Source organism: Boleophthalmus pectinirostris, unplaced genomic scaffold (genome assembly GCF_026225935.1).
Source record: "Boleophthalmus pectinirostris isolate CB_2022bp ecotype Guang Dong unplaced genomic scaffold, ASM2622593v1 HiC_scaffold_6, whole genome shotgun sequence".
NCBI classification, from domain to species: Eukaryota; Metazoa; Chordata; class Actinopteri; order Gobiiformes; family Gobiidae; genus Boleophthalmus; species Boleophthalmus pectinirostris.
The window spans coordinates 28,847,229-28,868,434 of NW_026571447.1; the positions used below are offsets into that span (position 1 = coordinate 28,847,229).

General features: G+C 38.5%; 1 protein-coding gene across 1 annotated transcript in view; it reads left to right on the plus strand.

The window, feature by feature from the left end:
* Positions 1-21,206, plus strand: part of celf3b (cugbp, Elav-like family member 3b) — a 68,475-nt gene that overhangs the window by 2,234 nt on the left and 45,035 nt on the right. The window lies entirely within an intron of this gene.

The following is a 21,206-nucleotide window of genomic DNA, read 5'->3' on the forward strand; positions in this document are numbered from 1 at the left end:
GTCCACCCTGCACCTGTCTGTCCACACCTGTCTGTCCTGCACCTGTTTCTCCCTCACCTGTCTGTCCCTCTTCTATCTGAGGTGTTGAGAAGAAACTAAATAAATGTAAATTTGCACATTCATTGCACTAATATTGTGTAACTGTGGTATTCAGAATGTAGCTTAGTACATTTAAAAAGAACACATCTCAGAACCTCGTGTAATTTAGGCTTCAAACTGCACAGAACAAGTGTGAAATATAGATAACATAGCTCTTGTGCTGAGTGTGTGAGTGTGTGTGATCTTTCCTTCTTTACTCGGTGATAAATGAAAGCATAACAGACGCACGAATCACGTAAATCATAAATCTAGTATACAGTTTTACTCCTATGTCATGATTTTACACTATAACATAAAGCAACTCAACATAAAAGTGTTCTAAGTATTCAGAATACAGTACTCTGATTGGACGATGTGACAAAGTACATCACAAAATACATTTTAATGCAAGTATTCAGTTTTCTGTAGCTAAATCTCCCAAATCAAAATCAAAATCTTATTGCTGATGCTGTTGATTTTCAGCAAATCACAAAGGCTACAATTGTTGAAGGACCATAATTTCCTCTTAAGAAAACAAAATATCCACTTATTCAGCATAAAATCTGTACAAACATGTTCTGAAATGTGATTCTTGTATTATTTGTTTGGTCTTCTTTTCTATCGTTTTGTCAATTCTTCCGAGGACACTTAAATTGTAAAATCGTAATCGCAATGCTTGTCAGAAAAATTGCAATTAGACATGCAGTAGCCCTATTTCCCAACACTGTCTGTCCCTCCCTCGGCTGTCTGTCCCCTCCGTCTCTTCTCCCCCTGTAGCCCTGTGTAATTAATGTGGCTGTCCCTCGTCTCCAGTCTCGTCTCCAGTCTCGTCTCCAGTCTCGTCTCGTTTTGGGCGCTGCTCTTTTTTGCATGGGGCTGTGGAGCTCTGTGTCTCCTCTGGCCTCTCTGTCCCTTCTCTTTCATGTTCTCGCTGACCTGGTTTCTGCTGCAGTCACTGAATATTTTGGGCCAATTTTAACTCGGTCCCAAAAGAATGAAAACCACTCTGTGTCGGTTCATATTAAACGTACCGGATTATGGAAACTGCTTTTATTGTACATGTCATCGGGTTACAACAGTGATACACTTTCAATAATTAATATCTCAAATTCAGAATATTATAATCTGCTTTTTTACTTTCTTTATTTCTCGTTGACATTGACACTGGCAGTTTTGAGCAGTTACTGTTTGTACATTTTATAATTTTGCTCACCACTACAGTTTTCTAACAAGGAAATACAACCTTTTGCTTGTAGATACAGTACGTAATTTTCTGCTTCCATGGAAACAGACAGTTAAAACCATACTTTGGAGCATTCCCCATTGAAATAAATATGTTTTTATGCCATTATAGTCAAAGAAAAAGAGACATTTCCATTAAAGATAGACTGGTTTTGGTCAATATTTGTACTTTTTATCGACCTTAAATCTTCAGCACATGCCAATATTTTGTTTTGGTCAATATTTTGCCTAAAAAACACACACAAATCTGTAGATTAACACTTTAATACGAAGAGATAATGGCACAAAGCATGACTATACAGCTCTCTTATAGGTTGTTGTAAAAAAACAAAACAAAAGAAGATTATAGCCTGTGGAAGATTATAGCCAAAGAAAAAGAGACATTTCTATTAAAGTTAGACTGGTTTTGGTTGATATTTGTACTTTTTATCGATGTTAAATCTTCAGCACATGCCAATATTTTGTGTTCGTCAATTTCATGCCTAAAAAATACACACAAATCTATATATTAACAATTTAATACAAAGAGATAACGGCACAAAGCATAACTATATAGCTCTCTTATAGGGTGTAAAAAAAAACAAACAAAAGAAGATTATAGCCTGTGGAAGATTATAGCCAAAGAAAAAGAGACATTTCCATTAAAGATAGACCGATACTGGTCGATATTTGTACTTTTTATTGGCCTTAAATCTTCAGCACATGCAGATATTTTGTTTAGGTCAATCTTCTGCCTAAAAAATACACTCAAATCTGTATATTAATACTTTAATACAAAAAGATAACGGCACAAAACATGACTACACAGCTCTCTTTAGGTTGTAAAAAAAACAAAACAAAAGAAGATTATAACCTGTGTAAGATTATAGCCAAAGAAAAAGAGACATTTTTATTAAAAATAGACTGGTTTTAGTCAATATTTGTACTTTTTATCGACCTTAAATGCCAATATTTTGTTTTCATCAATTTCATGCCTAAGAAATACACACTTATCTGTATATTAACACTTTAATACAAAGAGATAACGGCACAAAACATGACTATACAGCTCTCTTATAGGTTTGTGGTAAAAAAAAGAAAAGAAAAGAAAAGAAAGAACAGGCTTTGTGGAGAGCTTATCGGCCATCACTTGCTCTGTATTCTAAACAATCAGTATTGGCATCGGAAAACAAAACAAAAACAAAACATCGGTCGATCTCTAATTTCCATGGAAACAAGCAAAGCAGGAGGAGGCTCGCAGTTTTGTCTCGCAATAAATGCAACCGAAATGAAAACAGAAAGCATGCTTTTATTTTAATCTACGGGATCTTTGAGGAAAATATAAGGCAGTGGTATGCATGCCCTGATCCTTCGCACTGACGTAGACACATGCGCGCACTTATAAAACAGAGCACAATGACATAAATCCAATTAGAGCCTACTAAACAGCCTGACCTTTAGTACAATGCACCTTCACTGTGTTCTGCGGTCGCTCATCTTCACTTACTCCGCTCTTTGTCCTTTTAATCATCGCTATAATAACCTCCGCTGGGCCCTACCTTCCTCTTTGTGTCCGTGTCTTCGGTAATAGACTTGTTTTGTTGAAGGGAAAATGATTCGAAAGCTTTAGCAGTCAATACTTGTGCCTTACTTCCAGATTACGTGTGATAAATATTCTGGACACAGCAGAGGAAACATTTGCAGGGAGAATACTCATTAGCGGTTATACAGATTCACTAAAGAGGCAGCTCGCCACAATCAGGACTCAGGCTCCCCAGAGGATGCTGTTGCCGTGGCGAAGGGCGGGTGTGGCTATCGTGTGCTGGGTTCTCAATGAGCTTAAAGCCTTAATGACGAGCATTACTGTTTCCGCTCATGGTTTTCTGGACTTTGAGAGTTTTCTACTTAAAGCCAGGCCACATTGCAATCATCACTGGACTAATTGGAACGGTTCAGGGCTCGGACAACGGACGCAAGCAAAACTGGGCTATTTATTGTAGTTTGGAAGATGTATGTTTGAATAAATACTGAGTAAAAGCAACATTAAAAATTCTTCTGTTGTAACAAAGACATACCGATGCACATTTGACCAATTTTCTCAAGGATTGCAAAAATATCTCAGGCAGTTTGACGATAACAAATTTTGAAGTGCAAAGAAAATTTAGACGATAATATTGCAACCAAACCATAAAGCATAAAGCAGAAGTATTCCAATGTACAATATCGTTTAATAGAGATATGTCTCTCTTTTTTAATTTTAATCTTCATGATTATTTATGTTTTGATTTGTTTTTATTATGATTTTAATGTATTTCTTATTCTGTAAAGCACTTTGAATTACTTTGTGTACGAATTGTGCTATACAAATAAACTTGCCTTGCCTTGCCTTGCCTAGAGATGTAACAATAACCAAAATATCATGATATCGTATCGTCAAAGTTCTCACAATAATATCATGGACCATTACAAAATATCAAATTACAAGTTTCTTTATTTAAATTAAGAGTTATGGTGCAGCAATAGGTAAAAAAAAGACAGAGGGAACTACATAGACCATGATACTTTGCTCCATTTCAGTGAAGAAATAACAGTTCTAAACAGTTTTAAGTCTTAGTTCTTTGGATTAAGTCTTGTCAAGGCATTTTAAGAGGAAAAAGTAGCATATTTAATTCAGTTAACCTCCACAAAATATCGCAATAAATATCGTACCGTGAGGTTCATACCGTGATGATATCGTATCGTGAGACTTGGATATCGTTACACCCCTATTGTTTAAAAATATGCACTGAAATAAATAAATGACCAAACGCAACAGTTTAAGTTTGTAGCTTTAATGAGCCATAGAAGTTCATAATTCAAATGGTGTCATAATACAGAAAAATAACAAAAATTGTACAAATTTAAGTACAGAAGAAGTCACCATGATTAATATTGACTCCCACAAATTGTTATTCCATGTGTCATATATTGAAGGATAAGTTGTAGGAAAGTAATGATATCCAAATCTCACGGTACAATATTTTCACAATGTACATCTCACGGTACGATATTTATTGAGATAGTTTATGGAGGCTAAAAAAAATTGTGAATATACTACTTTTTCTTCTTTCAAATTCAAAGAGCTAAGATTTAAAAGTGGTTAGAACTGCTCTTTCTTCATGTTGTTTGCACTGAATGGAGCAAAGGATCATGGTCGATGTAGTTCTCTCTGTTGTTTTAGCTACTGCTGCATCATAACAATGAATTTAAGCAAAGAAACTTGGCCCACGATATTATTGAGAGACTTTTGACGATACAGTATCACGATATTTTGGTTACTGCTACATTCCTAATAAGTCGCTAGAATAATTATCGTGGCGGTGTCGCTGGTATCTTTCCTTTGTCTCAAATGTTCCAGCGCATGGCATTATTAAACTTCTCTGTCTTCTTCGAGATGAGCAGCGGATGCCACCAGGTTAAGTTACAGGTCAGCTCTACGGACAGGTGATCCCACTCAAAGTTTCTTTTGGCTGTAAAGCATAATCATAACCATAACAATAATCATAATCATTTTAATGGTCACATTTTATGTAACGCTTTCCCGCCTTCAAGGCACTTCAAGCGCTTTACAACAAGGAAGCACTCACCCATTCACACACCAATGTACGCAGACACTGGGGGTGATTTGGTGAGTTAAGTGTCTTGCCCAAGGACACCACGACAGCATTCATCTGTGGGAGCTGAAATCTCACCACCAACCTGTGGGTCAATGGATCTGACCGCTCAATCAATAATGTTTATGTCGAGATCAGGATTCAAACCGCCAACCTTCAGATCAGTGGACAAACTCTCTGCCAACTGAGCTACTGTCGCCCGATTTAAAGCCATAGTGTGGAACATCCCCATGGAAACTGAGAAACGTGAAAATGTACAGCGTGCCCCTTTAAGAAAAAAGCGTGATGGAATAACATTGTGATGTCGAAATCTCGTAAAAGACAACTATGCATAACACCCCCTCCCTGTAATTGTTTGTGTGCCATCCGTCTGTCATCCCCGCGCTCCCCCGTCCTGTTGTGTTACTCTCCATTTTTCCACTGTGCCGCGCTCCTCAGATTCTCATTTCACAGTCATTTACGGTCACCCCTCTTTTAAATCCCCCTCCTTCTCCTCTTCCTCCTCTCTTCGCTCTCTCCTTCTCTCTCTCTCTCTCCCCCTCCTCTGTCTGATCTCTCCGTCTCATTTCCCTTCCTCTTGATTAGTTGACCCTTTTGACCGTTTTCACACCCCCATCCCCGCGCCCCCCCACCCTCCCCTCCCCCCTCTCCCCTTCACTTCACTTGTTAAGCTACATGATTAGTTTCTCACAAACTCATTTTCATAGAGGCAGATCTGGGGCCCTCCGTGGACCCTACACAGACGAGGGGTACTCTTCGGTGCATGTGAATACTTGATTGACCGGTGCGTGTCTCCGGCTGTGACGTTTCATCGCAATAGATTCATTTACCGTGTCTGAGTTTACAAAAGGGTCGTGAATGTGAAATGATTTGGTGATTTTGTCTTGAGTTCAAAGATTAATTGCAATCAAAATGAAATCGTGAGCTGAATGTTTACAACTAAGGAAGCGCCGGTCCAATCCTGGAATCAGATATTGGTCTTACACTGAAAAAAAAAAAAAAAAAAAAAATGGCTAGATTAGATATCGTCTTCCAAATAAAAGTTTAGCCGATATTCTGGTTGGACATTGGACATAAATTGATGTAATAAGACTATTCAATGGTCGGCCCAGAAAGCCTCAGAATGTTTGAAATTGTATTTATCCAAAGCAATTCTGTAGTTTTTAGAGATAAATAACAGTTATATAACACATGTAGAACAGTTTTGTCCATCCATCCATTTTCTTCCGCTCATCAGGGGCCGGGTTGCGGGGGCATCAGTCTAAGCAGGGACTCCCAAACTTCCTTCACCCCAGACACTTCCTCCAGCTCCTCTGAGGCAACCCCAAGGCTTTACCAGGCCAGCCCAGAGACATAGTCCCTCCAGTCTTCCCCGGGGCTTCCTCCCGGTGGGACATGCCCGAAACACTTCTCGAGGGAAACGCCCAGGAAACATCCGCAACAGATGCCTGAGCCACTTCAACTGGCTCCTCTCTATGTGGAGGAGCAGCAGCTCTACTCTGAGCTCCTCCTGTGTGACTGAGCTCCTCACCCTGTCTCTAAGGGAGCGCCCAACCACCCTGCAGAGGAAACTTATTTTGACGTCTTGTATCCATGATTTTGTCCTTTCGGTCATTACACAGAGCTCATGACCATAGGTGACGGGAGGAGCAAAGACTGACTGGCAAATCAAGAGCTTTGCCTTTCGACTCAGCTCAGCAGTTTTGTCTTATTTTATTTAAAGGAAATTAAGAAAATCGGTATTAGAACTGATAAAATTGGCAATTTTGTAGTTTAAACCTCTTCAAACATTTTCTGAAATGCATTTGATTTGTGTATTAGTTTAGATTCAGTCCAGATTTCAGATTTTTCTCAAATATTGAACTGAATCTTGATTTTATTACAAATCTTATCTCAACATTTGAAGAAAACTGCTAAATCATTAATCACTTATCTGTACCAACTATTATTATACTCCCTTGTTACACTATTGTCCAAAGGGTTTTGTTTTCCTGTAAATCCATGACGTTGAGGTGGACAGTATTCACAAAAAATGACTTCTCGGATTTTTGGGTGTCCATTTTGAAGATAATATTCTAGCTATCCTTCAGAAATCTGCTGTAAAAGTCTTGGCTGAGGTTCACATATCACATAAAAAGTGAATGAACTGTGAAATTTGAAACAAAAGTACAGATACATCACTTCATATCATTGTTAATCCTCTTTATTATTGACGTTACATTTTCTTTTGGCTCCTCTCCAAAAGCCTCGCAGTATTATCAATTTATTCGTATCTCCCAACTGTACCATAAAGTGAAATATTTAATAGAAACACATTACAGACCATTCGTCACCCATACTGAGCACAACTATCATGGATACAAGCAGATCACGTTTTATGGTCAATATTGACAATAAGGAATAACTGGATATTTATTTTTGCATAATCTCTATGAAGAGATTCCGATAATATTTCAACAATATATCAATAATGTGCTAAAAACTGCATGGTATTGTCTCGGTCAAGGGCTGCTTGATTATAGAAAAAAAGCATTATCAAGATTATTGCGGTCAGTATTGAAATTGAGATTATTCAGACGATTATTTTTTTGTTATGCGATGCATTTATTCAGCATTTCTTTCTCAAAAAAAAAAAAAAAAAAAACACTTCAAAATCGTGAAATTGGTAATAGGTAAAAAAAAGACAGAGGGAACTACATAGACCATGATCCTTTGCTCCATTTCAGTGTAGACTACATGAATATAACAGTTTTAAGCACTTTTAAGTCTCAGTTCTTTGGATTAAGTCTTGTCAAGGCATTTTAAGAGGAAAAAGTGGCATATTCACAGTTTTGTTATAGTCCACAAAATATCAAAATAAATATTGTACCGTGAGATGTACATCGTGAAAATATTGTACCATGAGATTTGGATATTGTTACATGATGAGCTTCCCCACGATATCGCAGTAAATATTGTACCGTCAGGTTTATACGTTTATATCATGAGACTTGGATATCATTACACCCCTATTTGTTATTGATAATTTATGCAAAACTTTCAAATTGAAAATAAATGTAGGCTATAAATATGTATCTTATACTTTGAACATGAAATAAATCATACAAAAACATAAATGTGTCCAAAATAAACTAAATATATCCAGCTGTTCTCTATATTTAAAATATAAAATAAATATAATTATTTTTACAAAAAATATCCCAAAATAAACTTTGCTAAGCTTTAAATCATTTCAACTTGATTATATGAGTTTGGAGATTGTTTGACACACAAATCAAAATTGCAATCAAAATTTTATTCGTTTTATACATCGCAAAACTGCTCTAAGGTTCATATTTGTAGCCTATATTTAATTTTCGATTCGATTTGCGTAAATTATCAATAACAAAGTGTTTGTGGTTTTTTTTGAGAGAGAGAGAATTGCTGAATCCAGATTTCAGATTTTTCTCAAATATTGAGCTGAATCTTGATTTCATCGTGTAACTAAAAATAATCATTTGAATAATCGTGATTTCAAAATTGACCAAAATAATGGTCAAGTATGAATGAATGATTTTTTTTGTCTGTTTTTGAGGTAATATTTTTTCGTTCCATTTATAGATGATATACGCAATATTCTAATTTAGCATATCTTCAAAACAACAACTGTGATATTATGCATTTTTCGATTTATCTTACACCCCTGTTTCTAATCTATGCTCGCTGCTGAGTAATAATACTGATTTAACTGGGTTTTTTGTCATTCACTGGAAGCAGAGACAGTACCATTTTCACTTGAGTAGTAGAAATCTTTGACAGAGGGAGCGGGCCGAGCAGATGGCCTTATCAGACTTGTGTTTAATTTGGACACAGACGGACACAGAGATAAGACAGACACACAATGAAGGCCTGTATTATTCACCCAGGAGGAAATTTAACTGCAAGGTCCACAAGTTTAAGTCCCGAATCTGGTCCCAGATGTTTCTCTGTGTTCGATGTGCCGCTGTGGAGACTCCCTTTGGGACCAAGCCACATTAAACAGTGTAGTTAAGCTCGCGCAAATTGAATTTTTTTTGTTACATAATTGTGTTCTGTAGTTAAACAAAAGAGACTGCATCAAGGACGGAAATCTCGCTTCCATAATTGTATAAGTTAAGCCCAAAGCGTTATTTCACATATGAGACTGAAAACACGGGGAAAATACAGTATATAATGTGATTTCAGGAGCACTGCGATTAGTTTTGTAATTTATTTTATTACAGGTGCACTGCGTAACACCTGCAGGTCTCAGGGCTGTTATTGCTTTGCCTGAAATGTTTCTCAGGAAATGTTTCTATCGCCATGGAGACAGTTCAGCGATGGCGCCAAGCAGATACAGATCAGGTCTGAAGAGAGGCTACATAATAGGTAATTTTAATGCCATACTGTGGAACATTTCAGGCAAAGCAGCAACCTCTCTATGTGGCCGGCAACGTCGCCAAGCCAGATACAGGTCAGATCTGTGGAGAGGCAACTATGGTTAGATGACAGATAGTAAATTTAATGCCATATTGTGGAAAATTCCAGACAAAGCAGTAACTTCTCTTTGTAGTCAAGCCAAAGACAGGTCAGATCTGTGGAGAGGCGGCTATTAAGCAAAAATTATATGCTAAATAAGTTTAATAATGCCATACTGTGGAACATTCCAGACAAAGCAGTAACCTCTCAAGATACACAAGTTGGCAAATAAAGGTCAGATCTGTGGAGAGGCAACTATGGTTACATGATAAATAGATAAATTTAATGCCGTACTGTGGAAAATTCCAGGCAAAGCAGTAACCTCTCTATGTGGCCAGCAACATCGCAAAGCCAAATACAGGTCAGATCTGTGGAGCGGCTACTATGGTTGCATGAAAGACAGATAAGTTTAATGCCATACTGTGGAACATTCTATGCAGAGCGGTAACCTCTCTATGTAGACAAGTTGTCCAAATACAGGTCAGATCTGTGGAGAGGCAACTATTGGGCAAAAATAATATGCTAGAAAAGTTCAATAATGCCATGCTGTGTAATATTCCAGGCAAAGCAGTAACATATAGAGTTTAACATGTCCAGGAGCACTAATATTTGACTAAAAAAACTCTATAAAGATAAAATTATTATCCATTAAACGTTTTAGAGATGCACCGATCCAGCTATAATACTCTTGCTTTAAGCCAAAAACAACTTTTATTTCCTTTGAACTAAAATAAAATAAGACAAAACTGATCTATATGTTATGGAGATTTTATTTATCTCTCACGTAGCTACAGACAAAGTTATACAAAACAAAATTAAAACTATTATTACTAAAATTTATAGTCAGACTCCAGCCAGAAAACCTTATAAGTAAATAAATAAATGATACATAAAGGCAATTATTTTCCTTTGCTCATCACAAATATAATCTTCAGAAATAAAATAAAAATCAATCAACCTTCATCAAACATCAGTTTAAATGTCCAAGCAGACTGAACCAATATTCGGGAGCCAATATCTGATCCAGCAAATGTTTGCATTTCCGAATTTCCGTTTGTAGAGATCAAAACTTCAGACTTATCAGGTTCATACATCACAACTGGTTATTTTTTTGTGTTGTTACTCAAATAAACTCCGTCTTTACTATTCGATAATCACCTCCAACTTGAGTTTTCGATTCAATTGCGATTCATCGTTCTTTTTTCTCCATGTTACCGTGCTAAGAAACCACTATTTTTGTCCTGTATGATAAATAGAGGACGTTATGGGGCAGTCATTTTTAATTTGCCCGCTGTTAACCAGTCTCCCACCTCCCGTCAGCCGAGTCACGCCACATAAAGGTTGAGTGTTTAATCATAACCTCATCTGCATTCATGACATGTGATATACACCGCCACATGCATTTACAAGCTCCACCTGCCCCCTTCTCCTCTCCGCAGTGCTTTATGGGCTCCGGCGAGGGGCTCGAAATGCGTCCGTCCTACGGGGAGTTGTAACAGTAGGGTAGCAGCGGGTGTCTGCGGGGTCAGGGGTCGCGTCCCTGCCCCTGCTCAATACCCAAAGGGTCTCAAAGCTGTAAAACTTTCCGGTCACTAATGGCACAAAGGAACGTCTCCCTCGAGTTTTAAAGCGGCTGTTTTGTTGCTAATATATGGCCAAACACGGTGAGGGTCAAGGGTCATGATTCGGAGCTGAGCAGTTCGTCATGGGCTAAACTAGAGGTGCGTGATGTTGAAGGTAATATTCATGGGTATAGTGGGCGTGGTACGCGGGGGTACGCCGTCCACGCACTTTTCCCGATGTGAGATATAAAAAAAATAACAAATATAAAATAGCTACAACTTAAATGTCAAACAGGAGCTACTGGCATGATGAAAATCAACCTGCATAGGCTCATGATATCTGCAGTACTGTCCTATAGGCGAGCTTCAGCTGACGTCATTGTTATTAAAAGCCCGCGTTGCATTCTGGGAAATATTTTAGTTGGAGGCAAGAAACACGATAGCGGTCAAACACAGTGCATAACCTCGCGTATTTATCCCCGATAATGGTAAATTCCGGCTGCATTATTGGATTCACAAATAGAAGCACGGAAGAAGGAAAATGTCTTTTTCGTATTCTGAGTGAAAAGAACCACTAACGGCGAATTAAACGCCTTTCAAACATTCGCAGAGCAAATGTAGAAGATCCTAGCAAACCGTGGACTCCAACAAGTTCAACAACACATCGAGACTCTTGGAGACTTTCATCTTTTCTGTTGTGAATGTCCCAGGAGTTTCCACAAAGTAATTGTGGATATCGCCAAAGTGAATATTTGTCCAGGTAGTTGGTGATTCTGACCAGAAATTTGGTTTGGTCCACTTTTTGTCGGGGTTGAAAAGGGTGATTTGGCTCCATCGATGCTTATGACCAATTTCTGGTCAAATCGTCTTTGGTCCTCTGCCGTTTGAGTGGATAAATAACCGGGATCAATACCCTTTACGTGCTTTCTCGCTCCGTCCGTCATGTTGAATTAGTATTTCTTGCCGCCGACCAAAATAATTCCCAGCATGCAACGCGCGCTTTTGTCAACAATGAAACTCGCCTATAGTGACCTGGCACATGAAGGGACCAGGACTGAACCAGGACTGAACCAGGACTGAACCAGGAGAACTGAACCATGACTGAACCAGGACTAAACATTGGTCCCCACGGGGCTAAGCGCAGCCATCCCCCGATCGCGCTTTGTGGACACCCTGCTCCACAGACTTAGGGTTCTTCCTCTCTCCCCTCTCTCAAATAACAGGATATATTAATTACAAAAATGTGCAGGTTCCTGGGAGCTGGGTCGGAGGCTGGGGAGTATGGATGGGCATTTGATGAAATTTTCTTAATCGATCGTCGGAAGAATTAACGATCATTATTATTATTAGTATCTGCACTACTAATCTGCATAAATAAATTCAACTTTACGACATATAAACCGTAACCACTTTAGAGCCACATCAGCCCGTTTGACATTATAATGTGTTTAATTTAGTTTTGCGCAACTCTCACAGAAATGAAACTTAAAACCGCATCGCTAATTTGCATAAACTAAGCGAAGATCAAAACTACAGCTCTTGTGTCGCTGATGCGGTAAACTTCTGTCGGATTAAAAGACATGACTCAGTGGAATACTACGGAAGCCGAGAGGGGTCACAACAAACGCAAACGCCGCAACAAATACAAATGCGATAACACAACAAAAAGTCACAACACACCAACAAAAGGTTAGTGTGACCATATTTGCGTTTGTCAAAACCAGGACACCGTACGGGGGGTGGGAGGTGGGGACTCGTCATCGACATTGCGTTACTCTCACCTGGCAAAGCTTTTTCCCACTGGACACCGAAACATATGTGCTGCTTTGTGCACATGGCCTCACACTTGTCCCGAACGCAACGGAAAGCGTGGAATTTCTTGTACAAGTCATCGTTCGGTACGTTACAGACTGACCGACTGTTTGTGTCTGCTCGCTCCTTCTGAGTGCAGAGAGCTACATGTACGGACCCCTGTTTGGTCACGCTACGCACAGCAACCTACATTCGGTTTGTCGATTAAAATTAATGTAATCGATGAAATTCTTAATGATCAATTATCGATTCATCGACTAATCATGCCCATCCCTAGTGGGGAGAAAGTCCAGTGCAGGTGAATCCAAAAAACGGGTGTGAGGAGAACATAAAAAACAAACTAAGTAACTAGGAAAACGGGCAGGATACAGAACTGGAGCCAATAGTAGTACAACGGAGGATAAACTGTTGATCTGGTGAGGTGTGGGTGCTTGAACCGGTCTTTAATACTGCAGAGGTGTAGGTTGATTGGCGAGGGTGGTGCCAGATTCTCCGCTCAGCTCCAGACACACAAGACACAGCAGGGAGGGGAAGAAAGCACAAGGGAAAAAAACAAAAAAAAACAGGAAGGAATCCTGACTATAATAAATAAATTGTGCAGCCCAGTTCCCAGTTTTGGCCTCACCATTTTTGATTTACTTTATTTAATATTTTTTCTGTCATTGTAGCAGTTCATTTTGGGACTACAGTTTCTCAGAAAATGTAACTCATCAGTACTTAACTCCTTTTTTTTTGTCGATGCAAACATAAAAACATGGGGGAAAAATCTCAGCTTGTGTGCACAATCTTGTGACATCCATACATATTGATATTGTAGATTTAGAATATTTTTTGTGTCAGTAGCATCAATATTATCATTTATCATCAATATTTACTTCAGCAATATATTGTACTTCATCATGACAGGCCAATTTACAGCCTAGATTACAGCTTCAGTTTGATAACAATGAATGTACTGGCTTCACATTGGTTTGGTCCAGTTTTAGTCCTGAACTAGACTTGGTTTAGTCCTGGTTTAGATCAGGGTGTAGTCCCAGTTTGTGTGAGTCTGAATGCCTTTAAATTAATTGCTGCATAAATTAATGTGTGCATGATGTAACATTTCCGATTAGGAATCATCAGAAAAGTTTCTTGTCTCCATGATGATGTAATTATTCTGTGTTTCTTATATTTGTTAAGTTACTGGCATTTTAATTCCTCAGATTTATTGAAAAACATGCATTCTTACTGAGAGCTGGCTTGTTTCTCCAGAGTTTTGTTGTGTAACTTGGACTCCATGAAGAATTCAGTTTAATAAAGGTTTAATGCCACACTGCGTAATAAATCAAATGGTTGACCCTGTGCCAGAAGTGTTACACAGTGCACCTTTAAACAGTGTTACGTTAGTGTTTTGTATGACTGTTACATCACCAGCCCCCATACAACTGTTGTCATCCTTGTACATGATTATGGTAATTTTGAAAATGCATAATTCATATTTTCATCTTCCATCTTGTCTCCTCTTTGCTTTGCTCTGGGCTGTTTGGGCTTATATCTCCTGTAGCATCTCTCACTTCCTCAGCCCACCTCCGTCTCTGGATTTCCTCTTCGTATCTTATCGTTTTCTTTTGTTCCTTCTCTCCGTATCTCTCTTTCCTTCTCCCTCTCTTTCTCTCGCGCGTGCGTTTTAATCTGCACTCTCTTCGTTCTTTTATCGCGGTCTTCATCGTCAGTGGAGTTGGAACACACATACACATCTGTTTAGTGTAGGTGAAATTAAAGTGCGATAAGAGGCTTAGCAGGTGTGTTGTCATGCTTTAGTGCTCTGTATAGGCTCCACTCTGTGCCATAGAACCAACTGTACCGTCCAAAATATAATAATACAAATATACACAAAAAACATACCACAAAAATATATTGACTGACCTTTATAATAACAAATGAATGCTTTCTGATTCAGTGCCAATTAAAATAAAATACAAACAAAATACAAACATGCTTTTCTTGGGATTGAGAGTAGTGGGCGTGGTATGCAGGGGTACGCTGTCCACCCACTTCTCCCAATGTGAAGTATAAAAAAATAGCAAATATAAAACAGCTACAACTTATAAATGTCAAACCAGGAGGAGGAGAAATGTTGAACCAGGAGGACTTAAAACAGGACTGAACCAGCACTGAACCAGGACTAAAACAGGATTGTTGGGAGTGTTGGGATGGGCCCAGAGGTGCGCTCACGTAGACCGTCGGGTGACTGCAGGTGAAAGGACCACCACAGGGCTCTGCCCCCCATGGAGCTAAGTGCAGCCGTCGCCTGTTCACGCTTTGCAGACACCCTGCTTCACGGGCTTGGGGTTCTCTCTCTCGCTCTCAAGTCCAAGATTAGTCCTGGTTTCGTCCTAGTTTAGACCTGGTTTAGTCCTGGTTTAGTCCTGGTTCAGTTCTGGTTTAGTTCTGGTTTAGACCTGGTTTAGTCCTGTAGTCCTCGTTTAGACCTGGTTTAGTCCTGTAGTCCTGGTTTAGTCCTGGTTTAGTTTTGTTTTAGTTCTGGTTTAGTCCTGGTTCAGTCCTGATTTAGTCCTGGTTCAATTCCAGTTTAGTCCAGTTTTAGTCCTGGTTCAGTCCTGGTTCAGTCCTGGTTCAGTCCTGGTTCATGTGTTGTAGCCTATGAATGGCGTTATGTTAATAACATGATTCTGGCATCATTTTAAGTAAAAAAAAAAAACATAAATATTATAGATTTCTTTCTGGTCTGGCACCTTTATATCCTGAAAGTGTAGTTCGAGGGGGGACCATGACGTCACTAATCGTGTACCCCCACTTTAAAAATCCCCACTACACCACTGCACCTGAGTGAGTCTAGGTGAATCTCTCCGTTTTCAGATGGGCATGATTGACAGGTGGATTAGCCAATCAGGGACATGCATGGTCTATATCTATCAGAAAAAGGACAAAAATATCACAGGGTACAGAAAAAACATCACAGGTTTCTGCAGAGTCAATGGAAAATTTGTAAATGATATGTGACGAATGAGCTCACATGCGTCAGTGGAAAAACAAATCTGATTTATGAAACCTATGGGGAACAATGTGTATAAAAATACAGACAGATATCATTCTTGATTTACCAGGTAATGCTTTTACCACCAGGGCATGTCTGCAGAACCCCCTCACTCATCGTGAACATTTTGATCACGATTCGTTAAATGTGATTCTTGCACAGGCCTGTAGTCCCAGCGCTTACTCTGGGGAGAATTGTGCTTATTCATAATAAATCTGCAGCAAATCATTATTCAGAAACTTTTAAGGCATTTAACATTACACATAGAGTCATACTATACCAATTTATTTATAAAGCACTTTAAAAACTTTCCAGCTGGCCAAAGTGCTGCACACAAACACAGAATAGACCAGGACAATTGCAGTACAACACAATACACAATACAAACACAATAGAACTACTAAAAAACATAGAAAACAATAAGATACTCAACAAGAAATGTACATCTCTACATGTTAAAAGTCAGGGAAGAAAGGTGCGTTTTTAGGAGTGATTTAAAAACGGTACAGAAAAACTCAATCATGGATTTCTGCAGAATCAATGGGAAATTTGTAAATGGTATGTGAAGAATGAGCTCCTTTGTTTCACATGCAAAACTAAATAAACAAATCTGATTTACGATCGTGTTTGACTGCGTTTGAGATGCAACAGAGCTCATGGGGAACAAAACAGGTACAAACTCCGCTCGTCCAATCTCAAATGGCCCCATGAAAGTTGTGTTTAGTCTTTGGGACGGCGAGCTGGAGTTGGTCTGCTGACCTGAGGGTACGAGAGTGTGCGTAAGTGTGGATCGAGTCAGTGAGGCGGGAGGGCGCTAGGCTGTGCAAACACTTAAAAGTAGGGATGTAACAATAACAGAAATATCGTGATATCGTATCGTCAATGTTCTCACAATAATACTGTGGACCATCACAATATATCGAATTACAAGTCTCTTTGCTTAAATTAAGAGTTATGGTGCAGCAATAGCTAAAAAAAAAAAGACTGAGGGAACTACATAGACCATGATCCTTTGCTTCATTTCAGTGTAGACTACAAAAATAAATAACAGTTCTAAGCACTTTTAAGTCGTCGTTCTTTAGATTAAGTCTTGTCAATGCATTTTAAGAGGAAAAAGTAGCAGATTAACAGTTTTGTTCGCAGCCTCCACAAAATATTGCAATAAATATCGTACTGTAAGATGTATATCGCGAAAATATCATACTGTGAGATTTAAATATTGTTACATCCCTAATCGTGAGCCTCCCCACCATATCGTGAGCTTTCCCATGATATCGCAGTAAATATCGTACGGTGAGGTTCAAACCGTGACGATATCGTATCATGAGACTTGAATATCGTTACACCCCTACTTAAAAGTAAATAAAAGAATTTCAAAATCGACTCTAAAAGACACTGGGAGTCAATGGAGAGAGGCTAAAATAGGTGAGATGCTTTTGTGTTTCCGGGTTCTAGTCATTTTACTGAACTCAAAGATGAATTCATTGCTTTCAGCCTCAACTAATTAAACAACGACATTTTATTTTCATTATAATAATTACGGTTACTATGCACTTATAAAATATATAACTGGGACTAAACCTGGACGACACCAGAAACCACAGTCTACATCAGGACTCTGGGTTCAAACCAGGACCAAACCTGGACAATAGTGAATACAGCCATTGGTCAAAAAAACTCAGACTGAATAATTCAACGGAAAAAGCAGCACCATAGCTAATACAACAGGATCAATTTCTATTTTCCAACTAACTCCATATTTCCCGATTCAACACCGTTTTATGATACATTTGAGGGCAGTAAAAGGAATAGCCAAAGGGTTCCAGCTCAAACATACTAAACATGAGCCGCTACATCTTTTATAGGATCGAAGAGAGAAAGATTTCATTTGATATTCACACTGGGCTCAGAACTCGCAACACACTGTAACTCCATACGTGCGTCAGTCGTGGTGCCGCCAAATCTTCTTCTATTTCCACAATCACACACACTTTTAGTTTAGTTGAGAAAAATACAGTCAATATCGGTCAATATCACAGCTCTGAATTTATAATATTTTAGAAATGCCTGGAGGAGTTTTGGTCAGGTCCATCCTTAAATGTACAAACGATGGAAAAGTGAAAGATTTTAAGGATTTAGAAGAGGGCTGGGTAATTATTTTTCTCCATGGGGCCACATGAGATACAAAATATTAAGGAGGTCTGAGCCAAAAACTCAACCCTGCAGAATATTAATTGTATTTCTTTGTAAAAAAAAAAACAGTAAATGACTTTGTTTTTTGACGAGCTGGTAAGACTGTTTAGAGTGTATGTTATGACCAAGCAATGAAAAAGTGAGGTTGCCTTACAAAAAATGTGATTAAAAACACCTCTAAAATAAAAGCAATGCAGCTTTAGTCCATGCATGAGGTAAAATGATAAAATATTAGGGGTGTAACGATATTCAAGTCTCATGATATGATATCGTCACGGTATGAAACTCTCGGTACGATATTTATTGCGATATTGTGGGAAAGCTCACGATATGGTGGGGACGCTCACGATTAAGAATGTAACAATATCCAAATCTCTCGGTACGATATTTTCACGATATACATCTCACGGTACGGTATTTATTGTGATATTTTGTGGAGGCTGCGAAAAAACTTAAAATCCAAAGAACTAAGACTTAAAAGTGCTTAGAACTGTTATTTCTTCTTGTAGTCTACACTGAAATGGAGCAAAGGATCATGGTCTATGTAGTTCGTCTGTCTTTTTTTTTTTTTTTTTTTTAGCTATTGCTGCACCATAACTATTAATTTAAGCAAAGAGAAAACCGATATATTGTGATGGTCCATGATATTATTGCAAAAACTCTGACGATACGATATCACGATGTTTCGGTTATTGTTACATCTCTATAAAAAATGTTTATTTTGTAATTCCAAATGAGCTTAAAGAGGCCAGTCAGAGTCAACCAAAGGACTTATGTGACCTGGGAGCTGAACAATGCCCAGGTCTGATTTAGAATGTTCCGCAGTATGGCATTTAATTTGTTCAGAGCATTTATTTTGTTTCATTAGTGTTTGTATTGCTTAGAAATATCTGTGAAAAGCATGGATTTTACTGTGAGTGGGTCGCCTCTCTGTAGATCAGACCTGTAACTTGGCCTGGTTATTTTTGAGTCGACATAACTAGGACTGTGCAAAAATACTGAAATATCAATATATCGTATCATTTAATGTGATGATACAGTTTGATATCGTGGGCTGCTGTATCGATATAGTGTTTTTTGGTATATTTTGCTCAGTTATTTTGTTACAGCACTACAATTTTGTAGAGGAACGAAAGCCGTTTATGTGACACATTTGACGTTTTCACTGTTCTGATATTTAAAATGTTTGTGTTTCATATGAACTTTGCACAAGAAGTGGTTTAACAAAGACTTTTAGTATCACAGCCATGATTTAGCCTTTATTTTCCATTAAACCGTATCGAATTAAATTGAAATATATCGCACTGAATCATATCGAATCGTAAATTCACTGTATCGAGATATGTATCGTATCGGCAACTTCTGAATAATACCCAGCCCTAGACATAACCAAATTTTACTTGGTCATCTCTACTTAAAATGTATACTTTAAATTAACATAAAATATTCTTTGTTTCAGTATCGGTTCTTAATTTCAAACTAAAGGATCAACCACTGGCCTATGCAGTGAAGCAATTTATAGTCATGTCTTTTAGTTTCCTGGGACTCAGAATACACAGCTCTTCAATACTTTACGAAGACGTGAGCCGGGTCACGACTGCATCTCCCAGAGTTCAGATGGGTTTGATTGACGGGTGGATTAGCCATTCCCTCTGAATAAGTAATACAGAGACATATCATTCTGGATTTGAAGTCTTTTTACAGATTGAAGTTTTTTCTTTATTCTCAGAGCCTTAAAAGTTTAAATAATATAGCTGAGATGAATCAATAAATGCAGTCTATTCCAAACAAGGTCCCTCCTCAGAGTCTTTTGAACACTTTTGCAGTCTTTAGTAGCCTCGCTGTTTCTCCCCGTCTATCAGCTCGTATCTCGCCTCCATCTCCGGTCCCGTGTGTGTGTGTTGTGCGCTGTTGTGTGTACTGTAATGTGCGTGTTTCCGTGTGGATTCTCCGATGCCTGGCAGCCGCCTCCCTGCGGGGCAAAGCTATGATGAGCAATTATCCACTAGGGCGACTTTGTAGGCTAATTTTGCATATTTATGTGGTCAGCAGCACTGTTTACAATTCCCCTTCACTGCTTACTGCTGCACTTTCAATTTAGAACAGTCCCTCTCTCTCCGTCTCCCTCTCCGTCTCCCTCTCTCCTCTCGTTCGTTTGCCGTGTCTCTCTCTCGCTGTGTCCCACGCGCTCTATCTCTCCGCCTGATGGGGTTTGTGATCTGTATCGCTCCCCCCTTCCTCATTCTCTGCCTCTATTTTTATCCCCGTTGTGTGGGATGGAGGGATGGATGGATGGATAAAGAGGAGGAAAAGAGGGACAGGTGTAACGTCATGTGTTTGTGTGTTTCTGCACTACAAAAAAGAAGATGAGTGGTATTTGTGTATGATTTTTTGCAAAGAGACTAAGCTTTTTTACTTAAAATTGTACTATGTAACTTTTCTGGTAGATTTTTCTGTCTCTTAAGATGTTATAATATTCCACACTATGGCATTAACATTGTCTTTCTCCATGGAGACAAGCAGGAGCACATTAACTTTGCATGTTTTTCAAGGTTTTTCTGATAAATAAAAACATCTATCACATATAACTGTGTAGTGCAAGATACGTAAGTTTAATGCCACACTCTGTAACATTTCTGCAACTTCCTAATGTTTTTAATGAGACCAGGAGTTTGCAGATCAGCCACCAGAAAAGTTACACATTATCTATAACTAACAAATCTAAAAAAAAAAAAAAAACTTACTTAGTGAACAGATAATACAGCTACAAACAAGAAAAATATAGAAATTAGCCAGGAAAATTTTGAAAGAAATCAAAAAAATTTGCTCTAAATAAATACAAACATGCCAAATCAAGACTGGGTCTAAACTGGGACTAAACCAGGTCTACTTCAGGACTAAACCAGGATGAAATCAGGACCAAATCAGAACCAAATCAGGACCAAATCAGGACCAAACCAGGACAAAATCAGGACCAAACTGGGATCAAATCAGGACCCAATCATGTTCAAATTGGGACCAAACCAGAACCAAACCAGGACCAAATCAGGATCAAATCAGGACCAAATCACACATGAACACAGCTACATATTAACCCCTTAAAGTCAACTGTCACAAATATGCAATATAAATATATATATTTTTGCTATAGTCAAATGAATAATCTCAGTTTAA